The following is a 16,636-nucleotide window of genomic DNA, read 5'->3' on the forward strand; positions in this document are numbered from 1 at the left end:
CTTTTGGGCTAGGAATGTGAGCAGAAGTAGTGGTCTCCCCTGAGCTCTCAAGATTTTCTGCATGTCTGAGAGTCCATCTTTCTCCCCCATGGAATTTGCATGCAGAAACTTGGAACCTGGTCAGCTCTGGGTGCAGGCAGTGACCAGAAGGGTCCTATCCAGACTATTCCTAAATTTGTGTCCAGGTGGTTCCTCGAAACAGAAGTGGAGGTCTTACCTCAGCTCTCAGGTTTTTTATGGCTCTTAGCGACTGACTTTCAGTTCTTGGAGCAGTCAGAAACCAGAAAGATCCTCTCCCTGACTATTCCTAGGTTCCTGTGTCCAGGGTTCTCTAGGCATGTTCCTCTTGGACCAGGAATATGAACAGAAGTGGTGGGAATGTCGGGGGAGCAGAAAGGGGATTGGATACCCTTGTAGAAGAAGGGGAGGGAGATGGGATAGTGGGCTTATGTCTGGAAAACCAGAAAAGGGAATAACATTTGAAATGTAAATTCAAAAAATCCAATTTAAAAAAAAAAGGAATTGCCACGGGTATGGTGGCTGTATGTACAATTCCAGCATTCAGGAAAGTTAAGACTGGGGAATTTCAAGTTTTAGAGCATCATAGTCTACACAGCATGGTCCTGTCTCTAGAGAAAAAATATTTCATTTCAAAGCAGTTATATTATTTAGTGTTTTATACTATATATGTGTGTGTATTTATATGTATATATAATATGCCCCATGTCAAAAAATCAGGAAAACAGAGTTTAATAACAGAACAATATCAATTGTTTATTTCAGTTGGAAGACTTATATTTTAATCAATATATTGTTTAATATTGTTTTTATTTACATGAAAAAAGCTCATTAATTTGTAGTTTAGCCTTCTATGTTTCATATTATATAATGATGTAGCATTCCAAAAACATTCAAATCAAGAGCCTTATCTAGTACAGAGTTAAAAAGCACTCTTTAATTTTGTTAAAATGGTGTTTTGCTGGATGATATGGCAAAGGATGTAATAGAAAATGTTCTTTTCAAATGTTTTTTTCTTTAGCATATCTTTTAATATTGTAATAATTTCACATAGTAGGAACTAACTCAAAATAGTATAAACAGCTTATCTAAGATTGCATTGCTAAGGAGAAGCAGAACTAGGATGTATTCAGGAAAAGCCTGATTCTCAGGGTCAACCTCTGCATTATTAGGCAGCCCAGCCAAAAACAAGGGAGCAGTTACCCAGTTAGCAGTGCCTTTGTCTAAAGGCAATGAAACTTATTGTGACTCTGCATGTTACTTCTATATGGTAAATCCATAGCTGACCACCCATTGCTTAATCGGTTGAACAAGGAGGCCATTACAGAATAAGAAAGTCTAAAATTTCTGATTCACTTTCCTTAGGCTGAGCCCTTGGTCCTTTGATTGCAAGGTGCAATTCTCTTCAGTGGTTATCAAGATATCACACTAACAAGAAGTGATGAAGGATAAAGGGCAAAGGTCACATAATAGTGGGCTATGTCAGAAATTATGTTCAGTGTTTTATACTTCAATGAATGGCTGAACATACATAGATACTTAAGACCCTGAATTCTAGCCTTAACTATGCACAAACAGAGCATGGTAGCAGTGTATCCCTGTACTGCCAGCACAGAGGAAGTAAAGGCAGGAAGAGTAAGGATGGGGACTTTAAAGTTTTCTGTTACTAGACAGTAAGTCTGAAGCCAGCTTGAGCTATTAGAGACCCAATCTTAAAATTAGTCACATAAAAGTTTATCTGGCTTGCTTTAGCAAGAACATAACAGCTGCCCTAGTATTGTCACTCAATGAATTCCATTTACTCATTAGGACAAGGTGACACTAGCCTCCTACAAGGGATGCCTGAAGGATTAATGTGGACATTATGCTTTGACACATCAGACAAAAGTTGGGTTCTCTTTAAGGAGGAAGAATAGATTTGGAGTTGGTAGACAGCAGATACTACATGGAGTAAAAGACTGCAATGTGAGAACAGAAGTCATCTAAATCAAGAGATACTTATGAAGGCTAAAAATAAATGATTTCTTATTTCCAATAGAAAATAAATGTATTGGACAATGAAATAAAAGGGTCATGAGGGAAATGATCACTCAACAACTAAGAAACACTTTATATTAAGCATCCTATTAGTCTAAAATTTTGGACAAAGAACATTATCTTCCTGACTGCTATTCTAACCTGTACTCTGGGAGAACACTTTAAGATGCTGCATTGAAGCATGGAGACGCACTTGGACCTGAAGAACCTTAGCCTTCTGGTGATGACAGGTATGCTCAGCACAGTCAGTTACAGGCCTAGCTCAAAAGTAGTTACACTCTGCTTAGACAATGCAGAGTAAAGCTCATTCAGACAAGTTTTATAGCGATCGTTGTCACAGTCACGTAGTGACCATTCATTTGTCACTTGAAGTTATGTGGGGAAAAAAAAGGAAAACTTCAATAGGTTGCATATAGAACTTTTACAGGAGTGGATTTTGCCTCTCTTCTTCATGGTCTTGATTACTTTCTCAAAGAGACCTGCCCTGTAGAAGTGAAATTCAAACCCTCTAATTCTCCCCCATACAGCTTTAATCATTTCCTTTAGAATAAGATCCACATTTTCTTATCAGTACACGATGTTGAGGACATTTTCTGGTTCATGTTAGGCACAATAAATCATTGCTGAATGAATTAATGCAAGATAAGAACATATTGTTTTAGTTTTCTTTTTATTGCTGTGATAAAACATCATGATCCAAAGCAATTTAGTGAATGAAAGGATTTATTTGGTTTACACTTCCAGGTCATAATTCATAGTTGAGAAAGGTCACAGCAGAAATTTATCCAGGAACTTGAAGCAGAAACTGAAGAAACTCTATGTGCCAGCTTGCTCATTCAGGCTTATTGTTAGCTAGCTTTCTTACACAACCCAAGACCACCTGCCTAGGGGTGAAAGCAATCATGGTAATACGTCATCTAACAATGTAGACAATATGCCATGGTCGTGCCCATAGGACTATCTGGCTTCAGCAATTTAATCATCAAATAATTCCTCTCAGGTGACCCTAGATTGTATAAAGTTGATAATCAAAGCTGGTCAGCACATGTTCATTGTATTATTAAATTTAGATATTAATCAAATTACTAAAAATGGTGAATCCTGGATAATAATTATCCTTTAACAAACAATAAATGATGATCGCATTGCCTATGCGAGACATTAGGGAAAGGAGATATTTTAAACTATCTGAAGTAGACTCAGCACTTATAAGCAGAGCAGAAAAAAAGCTGATCCCATACTTGACAGACTTGGAGTCTATAAAACACCTCTGATGTGGATAGGAAAATCACGCTTAGAACTTCTGACTTAAGACTTAGAGGAATGAATTCTAAGCAAGTGTTTGTCTGTGCACAGCCAAGGCCAAGAAGTACAAGCTTCCACTCTTTGTATGATCGATAAGTAGTCTGTCTATGGTCAGAAGTTCTGAGTTTGTAGACCTTACTTTGCAATGAAATGTGTTTTACATGAAAGGATTTGTGACTGTTTCTTGAACTGAATGGTAAAGAAAAGAGAAGGTTGCCATTGGAACTTTGGCATTAGAAGTTACTCCAAATCCCCCATTCTCATGGAAGTATATCTTCCAGTAGGTCTCACTTCTGTGTTCTCTCCCACCTAAACGGAAGCAAAGGATTCATTACCCAAGTGAACAGAGAGTATTACAAATTGCTTTTATAAAATCAGATGCTGGGTGACTACTCAAGATGGATAATACTAAAATAAGATTATATTTACAAACTATGATATAATATATAAATAGCACAGTGGCATTGCTAAGTAGACTTTCATCTTAAGTAAATAAAGCTCATTTGAGACTAATGCTTCATCCTACAGAGCACTTTCAGTTCAATCATATTGTTAGGAAAGGGTTCACAGAAATGAAAATGATCATTTTAGAAGAAAGACAACAAAATACCACTATCATTACTCTATTCACAAGAAGAGAAACTAACTCATAAAAATTTCTCAGTGTATACAGAAATAAAACAGCAATTGAATTTGGCTGTTCCTCTGTAAAGAAATCAGAAAATAAGACAAAATTTAACCAAACCAACAGTTTACAAAAACCCACAGGCTATCAAGAAAACTTAACCTGAAAACATTAATACAAAGAATTCTCATTTTGACAGCCTTCAAGAACAATCTTATCACAAAAGGATGCTTAAAGCAAGAAACTAAATAGATGAGCCTGTTAGAGATGCCTCTGGATTTTAAAGTTTTATTTTGAGAAAAAAAATATTTTTCTCTCTTTTTCTGTTGACGCTGGGAATTGAATTTAGGACCTCACATATTAGAGGCAAGCACTGAACCAATAAACTATTTCCTAGCCCTAAGAAGAATTCCTTTAAAAGGAAAATTAGAAAACGTCCTTTCAGTTATCTCAAATAATAACAACACAATAACTTCACTTTCTGTCTCTCCCCTATTTAATGGGCTATTTTTCATAAAGCATATTTAAGTTCAAGCCTCAGTAAAGTGACAGTAGTCATCATAAAAGACTCAAGTCTATTCATTGCTCATTTCATTACTATTAAACTGCTACCTCAGCCTCACCTGGCTCTGCTGGCTAAAGCTAGCCATGGCGGGAGACTTAGCTGGTGAGAATAATCACTGATAGCTCTTAACAAGATTAAGAGGTTTGAGGCATCATTGTCATGAAACTAGATATTCTGAGCAATCATAGGGGGTCAAGGGAGCCTGTATTTCAGATGACTTTTCTTTGAGCAATTATTCCCAAAGCCTGTTCTTACAATGGATTAGAAAAAGAGTTAAAACTTGTGAGAATTTTGAGTGCAGGAGGCTATAAAAAATTATGTCCCCGAAGAACATGAGGGTATAAGCCTTGTTCTGAGAGTTATAGTGGGAGATCAAAGAACAGACAAGCAAAAATTATTCCAGTGTTGCCGCCAAGGGACATAATGACCCCCAGGCCCGCAGGTTTTGACCACAGCCAGATTAAATATAAGAACATTGCTACATATGTGATATCTTACTAATGAGGATGTTAGACAATTGTAGAAGGACAGAAAAAAGTTTTCCTAGGCAACTCAGCACAGCTGGATTATCTTAAACTCCCTCTGCATGGTTAGGAAAGGGAAAAAGATGCTACCATTTATCTCATGGGTATTAGACTCTAAATTATTTCTCTGAAGTCTGTTTCACACTTGTGTTAAGTTGAAGCATGATTATTTGTCCCAATACTACCTTGATTATCTGATATTTCTATTGCCCAACCCATCAAAGCACTTAAACAGGGAGTTCCCAAGATGTTTTGAGCTGAATAATAGCCCTGAGTTCTGACAAAACAGAAAGAATAAGCTTTTGAATATAGAATTGTAGAATGTGGGACAGAAACGAGTCAGGGGATGACTGAGAGACTCATTTGAACGGGACATGCTATAACTTGTTTTATTAATTAGACTTCTAGCTCAAGAGAATGATTTAACTAAAAGAGGCATTTCATAAAGGAAGAGATGGGGCACTTTACAAATGGAATTATTTATTTAAGTGGCAAAGGGTGAGTGTAATAATGAGATGTAAGAAGTCTGTGTTGGGTTGTTCTCAATAATTAGCTCTACAGCCTGGACTCCCCTTTAAGCATTTTAAACAGTTCATTCGTCATAACGTTGGGAAAGAAAATTGCCTATCTCTTATATCTACTTTAGGATGAGACATAATCAACATTATTATTTTAAAACTGACAAATGAGGCTGAGAAGATTGCTAAATCAGTAAAGTACTTACCATGCAACCTGAGTTTCATTATCAAACAGGTACCCATATAAAAAGTCATGTGTTATGTCATATGTTTGTAATACCAGTAATGGCAAGGTGAAGATAAAACTATATTTGGATTTAAGGACACTTACTCATTTTCTGTATACTTATTTATGAGCATACTTAATAAATATATAGAATAGAGACACTATACCCGTACAGAGAGAGTATTTGTCTGGATCTGCTGTGGCTCACTGCTCAGCCAGAGAGCCTAATTGGAAGAACCCCAGCAAAATGTATGATGCTTGAGAAATCATATCAGATTGACCTCTGGGTCTACACACACGTGCACATGTACCCGTCACACATATATCCCCCCATACACATCCATGTATGCTTTTTAATATTTACTTCCTATGTAGCAGGAACAAATGTCTGCTTATCCCAGATAGGACACTTATCAGAGATAGAAGAAATTAATCCACCGAAGCCCAACTTGGTGAATGTCTCAACAATGGCTTGCTGCTCTTCCAGCCCTGGAGAGGGACCGTGTGAATCTTTTCAGTTTTCCAGGATGTGAGGTTTGTTCACTTCCTGTATCCCAGGAGCCTCTCTTCTGGAGAGAATATTTTAGCCTGGAAGAAATTGCTACAGAACTATACACATATAAGAGAGGGTGTAATTTTAAAAAATAAAGCTGACAAAGCATAAACTAAGGAGGTCAAAATCTAGGTCTCTGGCAAAAACCTGTACAAATTGTCACCAAGATTTCTGATAGTGTTATACAAGTGAAAAGCCAGGTGTACAGCAGAAGCAGAGTGGTTCTGTCAATCATGGTGCATACATTCAGCAAGTTTTTCAATAAGCATACTTTTAATATACTTATGTATACATATATTTATTTAGGTGGAAAATATAGATAGTATGCATGTGTGGATTACACACTGGCCTAGATTCTGCAAAAGTGGCTATATTAATGCCATTAACCTTATCTATGGGTGATAAAAGATGGACCTTTGTAATTATTTTGATTTTATACATTGTTACTAAAGACAAGACAAATGTTCCAAAATTCGTGGAAATGATGAAGTCACAGGCACAAAATTTGAACCTACCACCCCAATATGAGGATGAAGAAACACTACTTTGTTTGCAGCCCTCAGAGGTTCTCACATATCTGAGCATAAAGGTATCAGGTTGTAATCATTTCATACATTACCTGCATTTGTTTCAACCTTAATACAGTACTAATGGTTCATTTTAACCAAAGTGTTCCAATGCACATTGTAAAGGGTTCTTTTCTTACATTATTATAAAGTCTTGTTGCTTTTATGGTCTAAAAACATTCTCTTGTGTCAATGCATTATCACTTACTGACTATTTTTCATGGAAAGTGTGTTGTTTTCTTGGTGTTTCGACTCACAATAAATATACAAAAATGAAATGATTATTTGAGCTAAACCTTTCTGGGATTGTAAATTCATAGATGACCAACCAAAACACAGTTTAGCCCATTATATTTCTTGATAAAATGATTTATATGTGCTTCTTTTGCAAAGATATTCACAAAAGCCCATGAAATACTTTATCAAGTATCATCGTGTGGTAGTCTCTGAACATACTGAGAAATGTACATGAAATCAGTCATATTTATCTACCACTGGTGAGACTATAGATACATTAAAGAGTTTTAAATGGGACATGATTAAAGAATACAGTTTCATAAGTTTAGACACATTTGTCCATAATCAAGACACACTAAACATAGTCAATAACATATTTCCCCTGCTTGCCCATTGTCATATTTCTTTCCCCAGCACTCAAGAGAATTTTGATAGCATCTATCACCTTAAACCAGCATGCATTTTCCTTAATTCTGTATAAGTAGAACTGCGTTATTTTTTGCCAGGCTTCTTATATTTGAACTAACCATCTTGCGATTCATCCAGCTTTTAGTCTGTAACTGTAGTCTGTTGATTTATGGCCATTGCATGGGCACTTTCATTTATTTATTCATTTAATTAACAAGTGTTTGACTGTTTTCCGTTTATAGCTGTAACAAAGAGCTGCTAGAATGGTTGTGTAGAAGGCTATGTGGACAGATACCTCTACTTTCCTTCCAATAGTATATAAAGATAAAATGTTAATTTCCTGTGGTAGATACAATTTGGCCATGTAGGGATGCTGCAAGCTTTCTAATGGGAATATATAACAACTGATATATCAAGACTGCTTTGTGTGCCTCACACAGTAAAAATGAAACAAGCCTATGCTTTCTACAATGCTTACACAAATATGAGATTTTATTATTAATTATGTCATATTTTACACTATTTTAAAAATTATTAATTATGTGTGTATGGATGTCTGAGTTCAGTCTTGAGCATGTCAGAGGACACCTTCTGGAAGTCAGTTCTCTCCTTCAATCCTTTGGGAACTAGGGATACAACCCAGGTCATCATGTCTTTGCCCAAGGACTGTTTCCCACCGAATCATCAATGTCAGCCCCATTGTATACTATTTTAAAAAGAATGATTAGACTTAGAATGCGTGATCTTTCATTACGTGTGTATGGCAACATAGATTCATATTTCAATATAGTATCTTGAAATGTTGCTGAACTCATTAACTCTCTCTTTGGTGCTTGTCTGGGGTTTCTGTATCAGCAAACATGTGAGCTGTAAATAAGATGTGTTCCTTAATTTCCAACTTGAGCTTTGTTTCCCACACCGTGTGGATGCCAAGTTATCTTATTCTTATTCTTACGATCTTACTTCTCCAACTGTTGGGGTATGGCAACTCCTTTCTTTTTCTAGTTTGCTGAGAATTTCTATGGGCAAAGAGATGAAATCTGTCAAAAGATTTTTCTGTCAGTAATTATATTTTTCATCTTTTATAGTCTGTTAATATTGTGAAATACATTGATCAATTTTAAATGTTAAACCAATTTCACCTTCCTGAGATTATACACTGATCATGATGTATTATTTTTGCTAAATATAAATTGATTTTATTTGTTAAAACTTTGCTAAAATTGTTTTGAGTGTCTACTTTGCTGTGGGGCTTTTCAAAGTTTTGTTTCTTGTTCTGTAATTTGTCAGTTTTTGATATGGCAACCTGGTACAGTGAGCTAGGAAATAGTCTTCATTTAATGGGAAAATTTCTATAAATGTTATTATTTCTTTTTAAAGTATTTGGTAAACTTCCTTAACAGAGCCACTTAAAGTGGAATTTTTCTCATGGGATAATTTTCAATCATATATATATATATGTATATATATATTTAAGATATTTGAAAATTTATGTGTATTTGCGTTTGGCTTTTTACATGTGAGTTCAGTTCTGGAAGAAGCCAGAGAGAAAACAGGTCCCCTAAAAGTTACAGGTGTGTGTGAATGGCCTACATGAGTGCTGGTTACCAACCTCTCATCCTCTCTAAGACCAGTACCTTCTCTTAACAGCTGAGTCATCTGTCTGCCTCAGAAATATATTTATTTAGTAGACATTCTCGCTCAAATGATCTGTTTCAATGGAAAGCTAGTTAATTCCAAGTTAGAACTCTCTGAACTATTTCATGTGTTTCATCTGTCTTATCAAACACATTAAATTTTTCTAAAAATTATAACCCCTATTTTTTATTTGTATAATTATTTTAATATCACTCATCTCAGTTATAACACAATTATCTTTTTTGCCAATGTCATTTTTTCCTTCTCATCAATGTGACTAGTGGTTTATTAACTCCACTATGAGATTATGGGCTTATTGATTTTGCTCTATTACTTTGTTTTCCAGTTCATTGACCTGTAACCTGCTCTTCACGTTTATTTCTTCTGCTTATTTTGGGTTTGCTCCACTCTTCTGGGTTCTTAACATAGAAGCTAAGAGCATATGTTAGAGAATATTTTTCCTTTTCTAATATGGATATATAATATTGAACATTTTATATTTAAATGTTATTTATGTCACACCCTGCAGACATTGATATTCTCTCTTATTGTTATTTGTGCTTTGTCTCTTAGACCAAGGACATAGACATGTTTATTAAAATGTCAAGCTACAATTATGGATTATTTTTGTGCACTTCTTCTGATCAATTCATGTCTTTCTCATTATGAAATAATTTATTTGACCCTGGTTAATTATCGTATTAGTTCTGTCTTATAGCAATAAAAGCACTCGTATTTTCTTCAGAGTAGTTGTATATTTCAGCCTATTTCTGCATCATTCTTTCTTTGTCTTTAAAGTATTTATAGGTATTATATAGTTGAATCATATTTTTGTAAGCCTTGATGACAATTTTGTCTGATAGTTGATTATTTAGCCCGTTTATATGTAATAGAACATATAGTAGAGGAAGGTATTTTACTGTCCTTTCTGTCCTTGCTCCATTTTCTTCATTGTTCATATTTCTATTTTGTATTAAATATTTTTGAAATGCTATTTTATTCTTTTGCTTGTTTGTTCTGATATTTGTTGCTCTTGTTCATCATATTGAAATATATTCACCTGTTATTTACCACCTCAATCCTCAAGAGATATTATGCTGCTGCACACACACTATAATTTTCCATGATTTCTCTTCTTTTAGCAGTTGCACCATCATATGCTGTATTGCTTCTACATATGCTACAAACTCCACAGTATATTGTTATTATTTTTACGGAAAATAAATTTTGTTTTATACTTTTTGATGTTATTTATTGATGTACATCTTATATAATTTTATGTGATCTTTCTTCTGCTTAGTAGAATTTCTTTAACAGCTCTTATTGTATGAATTAACTGGTTATGAATTATTTTAGTTTTGTGCCTACAAAAGTATAGGATATTTATTTTATGATGAGATTTTTGCTTATTAAAATTCTGGGTTGTCAGAATTTTTCCCCTTCAAACACTTAAGCTACTGTTCAACAGTATCTTAACTTGCAGCACTGTCCTTTCCGTCTCCCTAACCCTTTAACTTTGTTTTTATTTTATGGATTTCTACCATTTTTAGCCCCTTCTCTTAATAATTTGATTATAAAAGCTTTTAGTGCAATTTTCTTCAGCTTTCCTATCCTTGGCATTACGTGGGATGCTTGGTTCTGTGTTACTTTATCAACTTTAAAAGTATATATATTCATACTCGTCTCTTCAGGATTTTCTGATTTTTTTTCTTCCAGAGAACAGGTCCGCCCACTTCAGGCTTTCTGAATTTGGATGATTCCCTACTGATTTCTAGGGTATTTTGCTAAGTTTTCTATTTATTCTTCTTGTGTCTATTGCTATGGCAACAGATTCCTAATAATTAATTACTGTTTCTTCCAGAATGATCAGCCACTATGCCACTCAGAGTATTTAACACTGAAATGAAATAGCAGATGGGGGCAATCAGAGCTGGCTGTTGTGTTTCTCACCCCTCAATGATCAATACACTTCACGGTTCATTCTCAACATCCTGAGAACCACTGTTTTAAACCTTATGTTGTCTATGTTCTCTGTTTCATTTTTGTTTTAGCAAATATAGATATAAGTGTAAACATTTTCCCTATTGCTGTCTTTTGGCAGAATGTAGCAATATGACATTTTTATTGCTTTTTAACCACATTTCAACGTTTGAATATGTTTTTAAAAATCATCTCTATTGCCAAGAATTGAATATTAGAAACAAAATGTTGAGGACAACAACCTAACACTCCTGCTTTGGGGAAGCAAGAAATGACTCCTAGTTCAAAAGTACATGATGCCTGAAACATCATATTGGGAAAGAAAGCAAGAAGCCCACTACTGTTATGCAAAAAATATTTAATAGTTTTTTTTAAAAGTAAGGGTTGAAAGATACTTAGTGGTTAAGAGCACATACTGTTTTCCAAATGACCTAATTTAGGTTCCAAAGACACATACTATGTAGCTCACAAAAGCCTGTAACTCCAGATCCAGAGGATGTGATGTGCTCTCTGTCCTCCACAGACACGTAAACAGATGAGTACATACTTCCATACATAGACATGCAAACATGTTTGAAAATAAAATAAACATGTGAAAGGGAGGAGATTAACTGCAGATACTTATACTTACAAAGATGAGGCATGTAAACAGTTATAAAATAATAGCCAATGATGCTATGGTGCACGTCTACTATATCTCTCAGGCTGCTCCCTCACATGGACCAATAATATCTGCCATTACTGGTAATTAAAGTCGTCTACAGGAATCGAGGAAAAGTACTTTGAACTAGCTTAGGAGTGGGTTAAAGGATGATGGGGAAATCACTTAGAAAGAACTAAAAAGAAAAAATCAGAATACCTGGGCATAGATAGTTCTATATTATCCAGGATCCATTGAACCAGGAGGTCAGAAGGATCAGAGGCTGAAGAAGGCATCAGGGAGAAAGCTTAGGCTCCAAACCTCACCCTGTATGAACACAGTGCTCCATTGTAATTACATTCTCCATTCCTTCTTGTCCTCCCTCCTGACTGCCTTCTTCTAATAAGGGAAATGCAAAATGTTCTCTGGTCCCTTGCTGTAGTTTCATACACAGACATCATACTATAAAAACACAGAATGAAAGAGAAATTGTATGCATGTGGATCCTTAAAAAAAAACTAAAAATACACGCACTATGCATTGGTTGGAAATTTGAGACACAATAGAACTTATTTTTAATGTTTTAGGTATTCAAATGTTATGTTTAAATTATAAAATAATACATTGGCAGTCTGAGCGTGGCAACTATTCCTGTTATCACAGCACTAGAGAGGCAGGAGGATCTATGTTAGCTCATTGCTAAACTTCTACATAGTGAGTTCTAGGCAAGCTATGGTTATATCATGAGGTCCTGTAAATAATAATAATAATAATAATAATAATAATAATAATAATTGTTCTCATAATGACTACAGACTTTGTCATTTTTTAGATGTTTTTACTGTCCCACGGGAGTGAGTACACTAAGCACTAAAAGCATTCTGTGACCATCATCACTTAGCTTTCTAGAGAACATTAGAATCCCTTGGCTAGCATAAGACCCTTTGTTGATAGCCAATGTAATTATAATGTAATTCAACCCTAACTTTCAAGGATCTCCAGCTACAAGTAATTATTTCATACAGGAAAAATCAGGTACTCTCTGTCCTAACAGATATCTTTAGGTGATGAAGAATGTGATCTTAGTGTAATGATGTTTGAGAAGAAAGCTATAAAAATAATATTTAAAAGCAGAGGTAGAATAGTGGAGAGAGAAGCTAATCCAAAGGCCAAAGCTGGAAAGGCACCAATTTTTTACAAGTAAAGTTTTCAGCTTCACTCTTTCTGACCTTGGGCAATAAGGAGTGTGGTCCCCCGTGCTGGAGGTTTTCCACAGAAATCTCTCGTCCGGCTAGGTTTGGGCGTCCAGGAGAAAGAAAGCGAACTTGGGCAAATGTTGTTCATCCTCTATTTCAGGCAGGGCTTAGCCAGCAGGAGATAGACTAGCTGGTGAGAGGAGTGCAAGAGGACTCCTGGTGGTTATTTTCTGAGAGCAGATCTCTTCTCCTAGTGGCAGTGCTACAGTTCATATGATAAAAACTCTCAGATGACGGAATGAATCTTACACACCTTTAATCCTGAACACGACCCTTAAGTACAGTTTTTTTTTGGGGGGGGGTAACTCACCTCATCTACATATTCCGGGACATGGTCCTGTCTCTACAACTGATCTGGCTTGAGCCTACTTAGCCTGTGGTTATGTCCTCACCTGTGGAGGTGGAGCTTGGGGCATTGATCTTGGTGACTTGGTCTGTCTCAAACCTCTCTACAGGTGTTTGGGAGGGGCTGCAGCTAGTGAGACCCGGATCTGGGAGGCAGGGAGTGCGCCTGCCTTCTATTAGAGTTTCTGGGGATTCGACCTGTCTCAACCAGGAATCGGGTACCTTTCACAACTCACTGCCCCACAAAGGAGTACCTCGTTCCTCAGCAAAACCTTGTCTCCTAAGACAGTTACAATGTTACAGAGGAATGGTTCCATTTCTCCTGTACTCAGCAGAAAACTTACTTTCTTACATCTACTTTTTCAAATAGAGAAAAATAAGGGTAATTTGTCCCTTATCATAATAACTCACCACAGTAATAACTATATTTCATTGTAATACAGTAATATTTTTAGCTTAATGGCAGTCTCCATATTTTCTTTGTTTGTAAATATCACAATTCTGAAATTCATGGTGACATTTGGTCTTTGACATTTTACATTCAGACACCCAGAAAAAGACATTTGCAGCATTAAGCACTGCCTTTTGAAGCTCTCTGTAGGAAGTGTGAGAAGAAATATTATATTAATGTGAAAAATTAGCCATCAGGTATATTTTAAATATAATCCTTGAAATAATATATTTTATACTATTTAAATATATATTGCATTTTATTTTTACTTCTCTGTGATATTTTATATCTTTTAGATGTACTATAATTCAATTGCTGGTATATTCTAAGTGACCTTCTGGAAATTTTTAACAGAAGCAGCAGGAAGTAAGTGATACAAGCATTGCTGCATCCTCCATAATTTATACTATAGTTGTAAATCTTTTCTCTAAGAACACACAATTGCCATTTAGTTCACTTTGGAAACATTTAAATTAGAAACACTTATGTCTGAAAATATCAGTATCCTCCTTCAGTTAGAGTACCCAAAGTATTGCCTATGTATAGAGTGTCACTACTGTAATTAGTTACTTTACTCTGCTGCTGGGATAAAACACCATGTCCAAAGCAGCATATAAAGGTGATAATTTGTATTTATGGTTCAAGAAGGTTACAGTCCTTGATGGTGGAGAGGAGGCAGCAGGCAACAGACAAGGTGATTAGAGCAGAAGCTGAGGACTCACATTTTGAGTCACAAGTATATAGCAGATAGAGGAACACTTAAATGGCACTTGTCTTTAAACTCAAATCCCACCTCCAGTGACAAATTCCTTGAAAAAGAGCACACTTCCTATGTCTTCCCAGCCAGTACCATAAATCGAGGACCAAATATTTAAATGCCTTAGACAACAGGAGATATATCATTCTAATCAGCAAGTCATGTGATGGTTCTTGGTTGACAGTAACAAAAATGCGGTTTGCTAGGCTGCTGAGATGGACCCATTGCTCAAGTGCTTGTCATGCAAGTACAGGGCCTTAGTTCACATCTCTACACCACACATAAATCCCTGGGAACACAAGTGCAGACCTGCAATCTCTGCCCTGGAGAGGAGACATGAAGATCCATGGACCTTGTTGTTCAGCCAGACCAGCTGAATTGGTGAGTTTTAGATTCAGTGAGAGATTGTGTGCCCCAGAAAAATGTGGATATTTGCCCTCAAATACTGGCCTTTATTTGCACACGAATGTTCATATACATATGCATACAGGTGTGCATATACACTAGACAGTTCCCTAATACCTCCGTTGATACCAGAAGTTTATCCAGTAAACTTACTCATAATGGTATCTCCAGGCCACCTACTCATTCTTTCCACATAGGATTAAAAGAATCAGATATCTAGCAGCATGTTCTATATCCTGACTGTAACAAGTCTAAAAGAATGAAGGTTAAGTAGAGCACTCATGACTCCCAAAGGCTGATGAAAAGAAAAGCAAGCATTAGGGAAGGTGGGATAGTGAGCTGGCAAGAGTGACAGTGACAGACAAGAAAGACCACTGCACACTGGGGATAGCTAGGTAAGGTTCTTTGGAAGAAACCAGAAGCAGAATAGTGTATAACCAGGAGTACTGAGAACTGAAGACTGTGACCTCGGAGATGGGAGAAATGGCTTCGGAAACATATCCTCAGTTATGGTTTACCATAAAGAAGCAGCATTATAGCAAATTGAATGTTTAATATTCAGGAAATGAGCTGTGACACTAGCATTTTATGAAATGATCATGAAAGTTTACAAATAAAATAAAATGGAAAAAGAAAATCCAATATAAAAATAAAACATGGATTCTCAAATAGCACATTAAGAAACAGGAAGTTTGGTTTGATTTAGTGTACACAATCCATTCAAAAGATTTATCATAGCCCTAATGATTGTCAGACATGCTATAAATATTAAGGATGCAATGCAACTTAGCACCACAGAACCCAGATCTACTACAGCAAGCTCTGGATGCTCTACCACACCTGAAGAGCAAGATCCTGACATTAAATCCCACCTCATTAAGATGGTAGAGGTTTTTAAAGAGGATATTAATCACTCCTTAAAGAAATACGGGAAAACACTGGCAAACAAGTAGAAGCCCTTAAAGAAAAAAGAAATAAATCCCTTAAAGAAAAACAGAAAAATATTGTAGCATGTTGTTTTTACTACCCCACTTTAAGCTTCTGATAGACCAGTCAACCAGCCACTGCCCTGGTTCCCTTGGATCTGCAAATGAAACATACATGCATACACACACACACACACACACACACACACACACACACACACACACACACAGCTCATTTTTCCCCTGTCTTATGGCTCAGCGGCTGTGCTCTTCTAAGCCTTTTGCATCTAGCATGCCCTTCCTTCTGTAACTCCTGGCTAAATTCCTCTAAATCTGCCCTCAAATTAGTTGTTCGATTACCTTCTCTTTGCTCAACACCTTACATCTGGCCTCAACTTAGTTGCATTTCTAATCTATTGCCTGGAAAAGCAGCCAATGGCTACTCCATCCAAGATCTCACATGGCTGATGACGTTCTCTCCCATCCCTGCATTCACTAATTTCGCTTATGAACAATAATGCAAAATACTAAATAAAATCCTTGCAAATGGAATACAAGAACACATCAAAAACATCATTCACCATGATCAAGTTGGCTTCATCCTAGGGATGGTTCAATATATTAAAATCCATTAACATAATCCACTATATAAACAA

Source organism: Rattus rattus, chromosome 3 (genome assembly GCF_011064425.1).
Source record: "Rattus rattus isolate New Zealand chromosome 3, Rrattus_CSIRO_v1, whole genome shotgun sequence".
Lineage (NCBI taxonomy): Eukaryota > Metazoa > Chordata > Mammalia > Rodentia > Muridae > Rattus > Rattus rattus.